This window comes from Mustela putorius, unplaced genomic scaffold (genome assembly GCF_011764305.1).
Source record: "Mustela putorius furo isolate JIRA1106 unplaced genomic scaffold, ASM1176430v1.1 tig00003972_pilon_pilon_pilon, whole genome shotgun sequence".
Classification (NCBI taxonomy): Eukaryota; Metazoa; Chordata; class Mammalia; order Carnivora; family Mustelidae; genus Mustela; species Mustela putorius.
In genome coordinates, this window is record NW_025422115.1 from 9,801,272 (window position 1) to 9,814,007 (window position 12,736).

At 37.7% G+C, this 12,736-nt stretch overlaps 1 pseudogene; it reads left to right on the forward strand.

Annotated features, from left to right (window-relative positions):
• The first annotated feature begins 7,074 nt into the window (after positions 1 to 7,074).
• LOC123389290 lies at positions 7,075 to 7,305 on the forward strand (annotated as a pseudogene).
• Positions 7,306 to 12,736: the final 5,431 nt, after the last annotated feature.

Genomic DNA, 12,736 nt, shown 5'->3' on the forward strand with positions numbered 1-12,736 from the left:
ATTTCCTTTTGTTGTCTGATTGCTGAGGCTAGGACCTCTAGTACGATGTTGAATAGCAGTGGTGATAATGGACATCCCTGCCGTGTTCCTGACCTTAGCGGAAAAGCTTTCAGTTTTTCTCCATTGAGAATGATATTTGCGGTGGGTTTTTCATAGATGGCTTTGATGATATTGAGGTATGTGCCCTCTATCCCTACACTTTGAAGAGTTTTGATCAGGAAGGGATGTTGTACTTTGTCAAATGCTTTTTCAGCATCTATTGAGAGTATCATATGGTTCTTGTTCTTACTTTTATTGATGTGTTGTATCACATTGACTGATTTGCGGATGTTGAACCAACCTTGCAGCCCTGGAATAAATCCCACTTGGTCGTGGTGAATAATCTTTTTAATGTACTGTTGAATCCTATTGGCTAGTATTTTGTTGAGTATTTTCGCATCTGTGTTCATCAAGGATATCGGTCTATAGCTCTCTTTTTTGGTGGGATCCTTGTCTGGTTTTGGGATCAAGGTGATGCTGGCCTCATAAAATGAGTTTGGAAGTTTTCCTTCCATTTCTATTTTTTGGAACAGTTTCAGGAGAATAGGAATTAGTTCTTCTTTAAATGTTTGGTAGAATTCCCCCGGGAAGCCGTCTGGCCCTGGGCTTTTGTTTGTTTGGAGATTTTTAATGACTGTTTCAATCTCCTTACTGGTTATGGGTCTGTTCAGGCTTTCTATTTCTTCCTGGTTCAGTTGTGGTAGTTTATATGTTTCTAGGAATGCATCCATTTCTTCCAGATTGTCAAATTTATTGCCGTAGAGTTGCTCATAGTATGTTCTTATAATAGTTTGTATTTCTTTGGTGTTAGTTGTGATCTCTCCTCTTTCATTCATGATTTTATTTATTTGGGTCCTTTCTCTTTTCTTTTTGATAAGTCGGGCCAGGGGTTTATCAATTTTATTAATTCTTTCAAAGAACCAGCTCCTAGTTTCGTTGATTTGTTCTATTGTTTTTTTGGTTTCTATTTCATTGATTTCTGCTCTGATCTTTATGATTTCTCTTCTCCTGCTGGGCTTAGGGTTTCTTTCTTGTTCTTTCTCCAGCTCCTTTAGGTGTAGGGTTAGGTTGTGTACCTGAGACCTTTCTTGTTTCTTGAGAAAGGCTTGTACCGCTATATATTTTCCTCTCAGGACTGCCTTTGTTGTGTCCCACAGATTTTGAACCGTTGTATTTTCATTATCATTTGTTTCCATGATTTTTTTTCAATTCTTCTTTAATTTCCCGGTTGACCCATTCATTCTTTAGAAGGATACTGTTTAGTCTCCATGTATTTGGGTTCTTTCCAAACTTCCTTTTGTGGTTGAGTTCTAGCTTTAGAGCATTGTGGTCTGAAAATATGCAGGGAATGATCCCAATCTTTTGATACCGGTTGAGTCCTGATTTAGGACCGAGGATGTGATCTATTCTGGAGAATGTTCCATGTGCACTAGAGAAGAATGTGTATTCTGTTGCTTTGGGATGAAATATTCTGAATATATCTGTGATGTCCATCTGGTCCAGTGTGTCATTTAAGGCCTTTATTTCCTTGCTGATCTTTTGCTTGGATGACCTGTCCATTTCAGTGAGGGGAGTGTTAAAGTCCCCTACTATCATTGTATTATTGTTGATGTGTTTCTTTGATTTTGTTATTAATTGGTTTATATAGTTGGCTGCTCCCACATTGGGGGCATAGATATTTAAAATTGTTTAAATCTTCTTGTTGGACAGACCCTTTGAGTATGATATAGTGTCCTTCCTCATCTCTTATTATAGTCTTTGGCTTAAAATCTAATTGATCTGATATAAGGATTGCCACTCCTGCTTTCTTCTGATGTCCATTAGCATGGTAAATTCTTTTCCACCCCCTCACTTTAAATCTGGAGGTGTCTTCGGGCTTTTAAAATGTGTTTCTTGGAGGCAACATATAGATGGGTTTTTTGTTTTTTTATCCATTCTGATACCCTGTGTCTTTTGACAGGGGCATTTAGCCCATTCACATTCAGGGTAACTATTGAGAGATATGAATTTAGTGCCATTGTATTGCCTGTAAGGTGACTGTTACTGTATATGGTCTCTGTTCCTTTCTGATCTACCACTTGTAGGCTCTCTCTTTGCTTAGAGGACCCCTTTCAAGATTTCCTGTAGAGCTGGTTTGGTATTTGCAAATTCTTTCAGTTGTTGTTTGTCCTGGAAGCTTTTAATCTCTCCTTCTATTTTCAATGATAGCCTAGCTGGATATAGTATTCTTGGCTGCATGTTTTTCTCGTTTAGTGCTCTGAAAATATCATGCCAGCTCTTTCTGGCCTGCCAGGTCTCTGTGGATAAGTCAGCTGCCAATCTAATATTTTTACCATTGTATGTTACAGACTTCTTTTCCCGGGCTGCTTTCAGGATTTTCTCTTTGTCATTGAGACTTGTAAATTTTACTATTAGGTGACGGGGGGTGTGGGCCTATTCTTATTGATTTTGAGGGGCATTCTCTGAACCTCCTGAATTTTGATGCTCGTTCCCTTTGCCATATTGGGGAAATTCTCCCCAATAATTCTCTCCAGTATACCTTCTGCTCCCCTCTCACTTTCTTCTTCTTCTGGAATCCCAATTATTCTAATGTTGTTTCGTCTTATGGTGTCACTTATCTCTCGAATTCTCCCCCCGTGGTCCAGTAGCTGTTTGTCCCTCTTTTGATCAGCTTCTTTATTCTCTGTCATTTGGTCTTCTATATCACTAATTCTTTCTTCTGCCTCATTTATCCTAGCAGCGAGAGCCTCCATTTTTGATTGCACCTCATTAATAGCTTTTTTGATTTCAACTTGGTTAGATTTTAGTTCTTTTATTTCTCCAGAGAGGGCTTTTATATCTCTCGAGAGGGTTTCTCTAATATCTTCCATGCCTTTTTCGAGCCCGGCTAGAACCTTGAGAATTGTCATTCTGAACTCTAGATCTGACATATTACCGATGTCTGTATTGATTAGGTCCCTAGCCTTCGGTACTGCCTCTTGTTCTTTTTTTTGTGTTGAATTTTTACGTCTTGTCATTTTGTCCAGATAAGAGTAAATGAAGGGGCAAGTAAAATACTAAAAGGGTGGCAACAACCCCAGGAAAATATGCTTTAACCAAATTAGAAGAGATCCAAATCGTGAGTGGGGAGAAAGGGGATAAAAAGAGGTTCAAAAAGGAAGAGAGAAAAAAGAAAAAAAAAAAAAAAGAAAAGAAAAGAAAAGAATTTTTAAAAAAGAAAACACCTAAGAAAAATGTAAAAAAAATATATATATATATTAGATAAACTAGTAAAAAATCGTTAAAAAAGAAAAAGGTAACAGTTAAAAAAAAAAAAAAAATTTTACCCGAAGGCGAGAAAAAAAAAAATGAAAAAGAAAAAATTAAATTAACTGCAAGACTAAAAAAAATCACAGGAAAAAAGCCATGAGTTCCGTGCTTGGCTTTCTCCTCCTCTGGAATTCTGCTGCTCTCCTTGGTATTGAAACCGCACTCCTTGGTAGGTGAACTTGGTCTCGGCTGGATTTCTTGTTGATCTTCTGGGGGAGGGGCCTGTTGTAGTGATTCCCAAATGTCTTTGCTCCAGGCGGAATTACACCGCCCTTACCCGGGGCCGGGGTGAGTAATCCGCTCGGGTTTGCTTTCAGGAGCTTTTGTTCCCTGAGCGCTTTCCGTAGAGTTCCAGAGGACGGGAATACAAATGGCGGCCTCCTGGTCTCCGGCCCGGAGGAGCCGAGAGCCCAGGGCCCCACTCCTCAGTGCGCCCTCAGAGAACAGCGCCCAGTTACTCCCGTCTGCCTGTCCTCCGGCCGCGCTCCGAGCTCACCGAGCCTGCGACCGGTTCAAGGTAACACCGAGCTGCGAGATTACTGTCGGCTCTGTCTCTGTAGCCCGCTTTCCCGTTCCAATACCCGCAAGCTCTGCGACACTCAGACACCCCCGATCCTTCTGTGACCCTGCGGGACCTGAGGCCACGCTGACCCCGCGTGGGCTTCGCCCCGGTTTAGCCTCTGGAGCGATGTCCCTCAGCGGAACAGACTTTTAAAAGTCCTGATTTTGTGCGCGGTTGCTCCGCCGCTTGCCGGGAGCCGGCCCCTCCCCCGGGGTCTATCTTCCCGTCGCTTTGGATTCACTTCTCCGCCGGTCCTACCTTTCAGAAAGTGGCTGATTTTCTGTTTCCAGAATTGCTGTTCTTCTTCTCTTCGATCTGCCGATGGATTTTCAGGTGTTTGCAATCTTTAGATAAGCTATCTAGCTGATCTCCGGCTAGCTGAAGCAGTCTCAGCTTGCTACTTCTCCGCCATCTTGACTCCTCCCTCCAGAATACACATTTTCTTAAACTGCCATGAAAGATTCACCAATATAGACCATATTTTGGACCATAAAATACACTTAATATTTTTAAACAAATACAAATTATATAGTATGAACTCAAATGATAATGGAATTAAACTAAAAATCGTTAACAGAAATATGGCTCAAAAGTCTGAAAATATCTATAAATTGACTTCTCAATAACATATGGGTCAAGAAGGAGTGTAAAGATAACCTTAAAAAATTTTGACCTAATTAAAAATGAAAATGCAGGGGCACCTGGGTTGGTTGGTTAAGTTGGTTGGTTGGTTGGTTAAACTTTTGGCTCAGGTTATGATCTGAGGGTCCTGGGATTGAGTTCCACTTGGGCCCCCTGCTAAGGGAGCCTACTTTTCCTTCTCCCTCTGCCTACTGTTCCCCCTGCTTGTGGTTGTGCTCTATCTCTGTGAAATAAATAAATTCTTTAAAAAAAATGAAAAGGCAAATTGTAACATTGCATGAGATACAGTAAAGTAATGCTCAGAGGAAAACTTACAGCATTCAATGTATTTATTAGAAAAGATAAATACCAATAATTTAATCTTTCACCATAATAAACTGCAGACAGAAGAGACATTTAGGCCTCACACAATCAGAAGAAAAGAAATAAAACAGAAATCAATGGATGTGAAAACAGGAAAATGATAGGGAAAAAATAAAAAAAAACAGATTCTTTGAAAATATCAATATAATTGATAAAATTCCAGTGAGGCAAACCAAGAAACAATAGAAGATAAAAATTACCAATACCAGTAGTTAAAAGTTAGTTAAGGATGTGAGGGTGATCTGGCTGTGGTATCTGTCACTTCATTAATCACCAGTGTTGACTTGGCTGGTCTTGCTGGCTGGGTAGGTGTCCCCTTTCTCCCTCACTTCTCCTCCTGAAGCTGAGTGCTTGGCCCAAGAGAACAACCTTCCTCCATACAGGAGGACCATTTTCCTCAGTCAAGGTATGGGAGCACCTGCACTTGCCTGGTAGACTCTCCAAACAATCTCTCCAGGTCCATTTGTAGGAAAACAGTAGAAAAGTCAGGTTTCCAAGATTCCAGGCACATCCAAATGAGGCACTGCATGTGGCAGTCTGTCTTTCCAAAAAAAAAAAAAAGTTGAAGGTGCTGATCCCTTGGATATTAAAAGAAAATTGTAAATAAATAAAATGAACCACTCTATACCTATAAATTTGATAACTTGTGTGAAATGAACATTTATTTGAAAGATAGTAGCTATCAAAAGTCACAGCATAAAAAGTCTTTATTTATTAAATAAATTACATCAGTAACTAATAATCTTTCAAAAACAAAAGCACCAGAACAAAATATGCTTCACTGACATAATCTGTCAAACATTTGAGAAAGAAGAGATATCCAATCTCTACATTCTCTTCCAGAAAATAAGCAGAAGTAACACTTCCTCACTCATTCTGAGACAATCATTGTCCTTACTTCAAAACCAGGGGTATGTATGTTTTAAAATTTTGCTCAGGATCCCACTCTACATTTACTTGTCATTTTTCCTTGGGTTCGTTCTTTCTCTCTTTCTTCCTTTCTTTCTGAACTAGACATGGATGGACTTCAAATGCATATAGCTATATTAAAAAAGCCAAATTGAGAAGGGTAAGTATAATCTCATACCAATTTATAACATTCTGGAAAATGAAAAAGTATAGAGTTAATAAAAAGATCAGGTACTGTCAGGGGCTCAGGAGTGTGGAGCAGTTGAACAGATGAAGCAGAAGGGATTTTTAGAGCGGAGAAACCATTCTGGTGTGCTTAAAGCCCCACTCCTTAAATGTGAGCTCATTTACAGTGACTTCATTCCAAATAGTACAGTATGAAAAGTGTGAAGGAGACATAAAGTTTACAGTGGAGAAACCTGACAAACTATCCCAACCCAGTAATTCAAGGTCAACACTGCCAGTGAAAAGGTGATGTTGACAGTATGTATCCATGATATGAAGAGATGAGTATGGCACTTTACTTCTGCAGTTTTCCTCCCAATAACCTACAAACCCAGTATAATCATGAGGAAAAAATTCAGACAATTCCATTTGAGGGACATCCTATAATATAATTCACCAATGCTCCTCAAATCTGTCAAGATCCTTAAAAACAAGGAAAGTCTGAGAATTATGCCACAGCCAAGAAAAATCCCAAGGGTTGTCTCTTTGTTTTGTTGACTATTTCCTTTACTGTGCAGAAGCTTTTTATCTTGATGAAGTCCCAAAAGTTCATTTTCGCTTCGTTTCCCTTGCCTTTGGAAACATGTGTTGAAAGACGTTTCTGTGGCTGATGTCTAAGAGGTTACTGCCTGTGTTCTCCTTTAGGATTCTGATGGATTTCTGTCTCACACTGAGGTCTTTCATCCATTTATCTGAGAAACAAACTGAAGGTTTTAGAAGGGAGGGGGTGGGTGGGGGATGGGATAGCCTGGTGTTGGGTATTAAGGAGGGCACATATTGCATGGAGCACTGGGTGTTATACACAAACAATGAATCATGAAACACTACATCAAAAACTAATGATGACTAATGGTGACTAACATAACATGAAAGAAAGAAAGAAAAGAAGGAAGAGGGAAATAAAGAAAAAGAGAAAGAATGAACCCAAGGAAAAATGACAAGTAAATGTAAAGTGGGATCCTGAACAAAATTCTAAAACAGAAAAGGACATTCTGGAATTTGCTGTCAAGCTGGGAACTGGGAATATGGCTGAGAATGACCCCAAGACCTTATAGGATCTTCCTTCAGTGGTGCAGACACTCCTGCAACAGATGCAAGATAAATTTCAGACCATGTCTGACCAGGTCATTGGAAGAATTGATGACATGAGCAGTTGCATTGACGACCTGGAGAAAAAAATTGCAGACCTCATGACACAGGCTGGGGTGGAAGAGCTGGAGGCTGAAAACAAGATCTCTGACACACCAAAGAGTTGAAGATGGCTAATTCACTCTGTACTTCAGAACACCAGGCAATGACTGTGTGTAGATAGGTTTTCTATTCTAAAGAGTGAGTTCTTCTTACCACACACTATATAGTTAGTCTATAGAGTGATTCTGTCCCCAGTTTCTAGAACACGCTAAGTCCACATCTTGGACCTTGGTCAGTCATGCTGTTAAATACTAAACACTGAAACTTTGGCAGTTCCTGAAAAAGAAGGCATTCTGTGAAAACTGAGGAAATCTCAGTAAACTATAGACTTTAGTAGTAACAACAACAACAACAACAACAACAACAACAAGGAGGAAGAGGAGGAGTGGGAGGAAAGGAGCAGAAGAAGGAGGAGGAGGAAGAGGAGGGGAGGAGGAAGAAGAAGAAGAAACATCTTACAAATGTAAGAGACTGAGTATGAGGGTATTGTGGGAGCTTTGTACTATCTTCTCAATTGTTTCTTTAAATCTAATAATGTTCTAAAAATTAAATATTTTAATGGTGCTTCATGTTGCCTCTATCCCACTTAATGTAGATACAAGTCAAATCACACATGAGCACATTTAATTCACAGACTTAAGTTATGCTTGTAATCAACGGAACTTAGCGAATACAGTTTTGAGCTTTCCAACCTCTGTAGTACAGGAAAACATATACGAAGTTTGGAAATGATGATGAATGAGCCAACTCACAAGAATCAAATACAGGTGTTTTTATCAAAATTCATCAAACTATTGTCTTACTAGTCGACCTCTAAGCCCTATCCATTTCTTTTTGTTATCAACAGTGCATCTAAGTCAGTGTTTCTACAAGATAAATAGAAGACAAATTAGAGATACCACAAGAAAAAAAATCATCGAATTTATACGCCCAGCCAAACTATTGCCATCAGTTTACAATCATTTGTTCATAATTTTGTGAATCTGTTGCGTAAAATATCCCACCTTGTTACTGTTCCAGTAAATGTTTCTCAAATTACAAATGAAGTAATGGTTCTGATCACCTGTATACTCACACTGAAGTATGAACTGATTTACAGTGACTTCATTCCAAAGAGTACAGTATGAAAAGTGGGAAATGAGGGAGGGAGGATCCTCTGTCCTAAATAGGATGAGACAGATGACACCTGACACTGGGCAGAGGAGATTCTCAGCAGGTTATTATTCACATATGCTCATGGTCTTAGAGAGGAAGACACTGAATGCCATGCAGGGGGCCTGTGGGAGACAGGCTTTCCAGAGGATGCAATTAACTTGTTTGAATAATTTCATGGGCTGGCGGGGAAGGGAAGGCCAGTAGGGTGAGGACCAGGTGGACTGCATCTGGTCCAGCTGAAATGGGAATTAGCCAGTTAGGAGACTTTTCCTACTGGGGGGGGGGCTCTCAAGGGAAAACAGGGGAAGAAGCTACAGATAGACATTTGGGGCCCCATGAGGTTCAAAGATGTCAAAGTAGTATATTAAATTTTAGACCTTTTAGTGTTTATCTGTCAGTTTTGTGTCATTTTTCCAGGATTCAGTCTTTTTTTTTCCTCTGGTTAACAACTATTTTTTTCTTACCCATATTATACATATTTCCCTCTAGTCTGTTTTTGGTTGTTGTTTGTTTCTTTTCTTTTCTTTCATTAAGAATGTTCTTTAGGGGCACCTGGGTAGCTCAGTGGATTAAGCCGCTGCCTTTGGCTCATGTCATGATCTTGGAGTCCCAGGACTGAGCCCCGCATCCTGCTCCTTGCTCAGTGGGGAGTCTGCTTCTCCCTCTCCCTCTGCTCCTCTCCCTGCTTGTGCTCCCTCTCTCTCACTCTCTCTTTCGAATAAATAAATAAAGTATTTTTTTTTAAAGAATGCCCTTTAAAAACTAAATCTGACTTTATCATTATGTACTTAGAACACTTTAGCGACTTTTAGAACAAATTCCAAAATATTTGATGTGGCTGGGTACCCTGCCTGAGCTGCCAAACTCTCTCATGCTTATGCTCCTTCTGGCCTCACTTCTGGCCTCATTTTTTCCCATGCTCTTTTGACCCTTCACATACCTGATTCTTCCATCTGGGGGCCTCTTGCTGAAGATTCTCTTCTCTTCACGCATTACAATGATAGACTTATGTACACTGAGAAATAAACAGCAGTGGGTGCAGTAGAACTAATGAAAGATAGTCATAAACCCCAAGCATTGTGGGCATTCATGATATTTCTTTTATTTTTCTCCTCTGAGTTTTCCAATAGCCATTTTACTTATTAATTTTAAACTGAAAACCATTTGCTTGGTGCAATTTCTTTTCCTTCTTTCTTTCTTTCTTTTTTCTTTTTTTAAAAATCAGTTCTGTAGTGAGAAGAAGGTCATCATCCCCGTTTGTTTCCCAGCCCATTTTTTCCCAGGAAGCAACATCAGAAATTGGTTTCTTGGGTCTTCAAATTTATAAGCATGTGTGCTCACACCAGATGCATTGTTTTGTACCTTCTCATTTTGGTTTTTACTTGTTTCATCCCTTTGCTGTATATGTAGAGCTTCGTCCTTTAATTTGCTTCATATTAAATCACATGGATTCTCTGCACTTTAAGCCAACAGCCCTCTATTGATAGATATAAATGCATCACTGGTATGTTTCTATTATAAAGTTGCAAAAAATAATCATGTTCATACCTCATTTAGTTAGGTGTAAGTTTATTGAAAATAGATGTGTTAGTCAAAGAGTATGTGAACTTTTAAATTCTGATTAGACAGGACCTTGTTGTTTCTTACATTGGTTATGCCAAGTTGCACTCCTACAAGAAATGTATAAACCATAACTTCTCCAATTGTTTATCAAATCTGATAAGCAAAAAATGTATATTACTGGTTTTAGTCTGCATCTTTTTTTATTTTTTATTTATTTATTTTTTATTATTATTTATTTTTTTTTAAATTTTTTATTTTTTATAAACATGTATTTTTATCCCCAGGGGTACAGGTCTGTGAATCACCAGGTTTACACACTTCACAGCACTCACCAAATCACATACCCTCCCCAATGTCCATAATCCCACCCCCTTCTCCTAACCCCCCTCCCCCCAGCAACCCTCAGTTTGTTTTGTGAGATTAAGAGTCACTTATGGTTTGTCTCCCTCCCAATTCCATCTTGTTTCATTGATTCTTCTTCTACCCACTTAAGCCCCCATATTGCATCACCACTTCCTCATATCAGGGAGATCATATGATAGTTGTCTTTCTCTGCTTGACTTATTTCACTAAGCATGATACGCTTTAGTTCCGTCCATGTTGTTGCAAATGGCAAGATTTCATTTCTTTTGATGGCTGCATAGTATTCCATTGTGTATATATACCACATCTTCTTGATCCATTCATCTGTTGATGGACATCTAGGTTCTTTCCATAGTTTGGCTATTGTGGACATTGCCGCTATAAACATTCGGGTGCACGTGCCCCTTTGGATCACTACGTTTGTATCTTTAGGGTAAATACCCAGTAGAGCAATTGCTGGGTCATAGGGCAATTTTATTTTCAAGATTTTGAGGAACCTCCATGCTGTTTTCCAGAGTGGCTGCACCAGCTTGCATTCCCACCAACAGTGTAGGAGGGTTCCCCTTTCTCCACATCCTCGCCAGCATCTGTCATTTCCTGACTGCATCTTTAACTGATAAAAGAATCACAGTAGTTGTTTTGTGTTCTCTTACTCTGTACTTTAATATTTTATTATTTTTTGTTCACTTTTATTGAGCATTTGATCTTTGTTCTCATTGATTTATTGGTAATCTTTATATATTATGGGACTATATATTTCACTCTTTTATCATCATATAACTTGCAAATATTATGCTTCTGTTTTTCACTTCTCTTTTTAATTATCTTTTTTAAGCAGAGTATATCATATTCATTTAAATAACAGATTTATCAATACTTTCATAGGTTCGTTGTTGTGTAATAGGTTAAGATGCCTTCCCTATTCTACTTCTTCGTTGGAAATACTTTTCTAGTATTTTTATGTTTTCTCTCTTAGGATAGCAAAGTTAGATTATTTAGGATTTGTGCCCCATGTCAACTAGGGCCCTAACTTTTTTTTCCATATAGATACAAATTATCAACATTATATTTTGAAGATTATATATTTTTCTAACTTATTTAAAATGTTGCCATAACAACTGACTAAATGCCTTCATACATTGTGCTGTATTTATGGACTTTTAATTCTATTCTGTGGATTTGTTTATTTATGTACCAGTAGCACATTCTTTTATTAAGTGTATATTTATAATATAGTTTAATATCTGAATGGGTATTCTACCCTCATAATTTTTCATATTCAGAATTTTCCTACTACTTTTCTTTACCTCTTTCAAATCTAGAATCAACTTCTCTGGTTCCAAAGAAAAAATCCTAATGGTACTTTTATTGGATCTCAAATACAGCTTAATGTAATTGACATCTGATTACTGTCTCTTTCACTTCAGCATCACTGCACAGTTTTCCATTTGTTTCAGTTTCAGACTTCTTTTAAGTCCCTCAGTAGCACTTTACAACTTTCTTCATAAAGGTCTTGGATTTCTTATTCTAATGCTGGATCATTCTTCCTGTTGTTTTTGGTATCACTTACAAGTGTTGTGTGCAATATGTATATATGTTACATATATACATATAGATATATATATTCTCCATCCATATAAAAATTGTATATATATATAATATTTTTTACCCAGCTCCTTTATCAAATTCTTTTTATTTACCTTATATCTGTTGATTACTTAGGTTATTCAGGTATACAATCATTCTAATTGCAATCAAAGATAACTTTACCTCTTCCTTTCCAGTTTCCACATGTCTTCTTTCTTCCTAAATTTTTAAGATATTGCTCTTATAGCAATGTTTAATAGCCATAATGGTGCTTGATATCCTAATCTGGGTCATGACCTTAATGGGAAAGCTTCAGTGTATTATAATATAATAATTATAATAATGTATTTGAGGTTGATATATATATTTCATTAGTCTTGATTTCTTTAAAAAATCTATTTTTTAAAACCAAGAATAAATGTTGAAGGTTATTAAAATATCTTTTCAGAATTTGTAGAGATAACTTTTTTCATTTTTTTATTTAATATAATATATCATTTGAATACATAATAAATTAGATAAATTGGTTTTGCAGCATTAAGCCATTCTGGTATTGTTGGAATAATGCTATACTCTGACTTCTGTTTCTAATATTTTATTTAGGACATTTACATTAATATTCATGATAAAGATGGATATAAACGTAGGGATATGTATCTTTTTGTGCTATCTGGTTGAAATAATTATAAATTTTGTTTGTTTCATTAAGAAAATTTCATTTTTTTTTTTTGGTTGCCTCAGGGCCATACCTTCCTGTTTCTCTGCATGTCTCATATTTTTTGGTGATGAAAACAGGACATTTTGAATATTATAATGTGGTGACTCTGA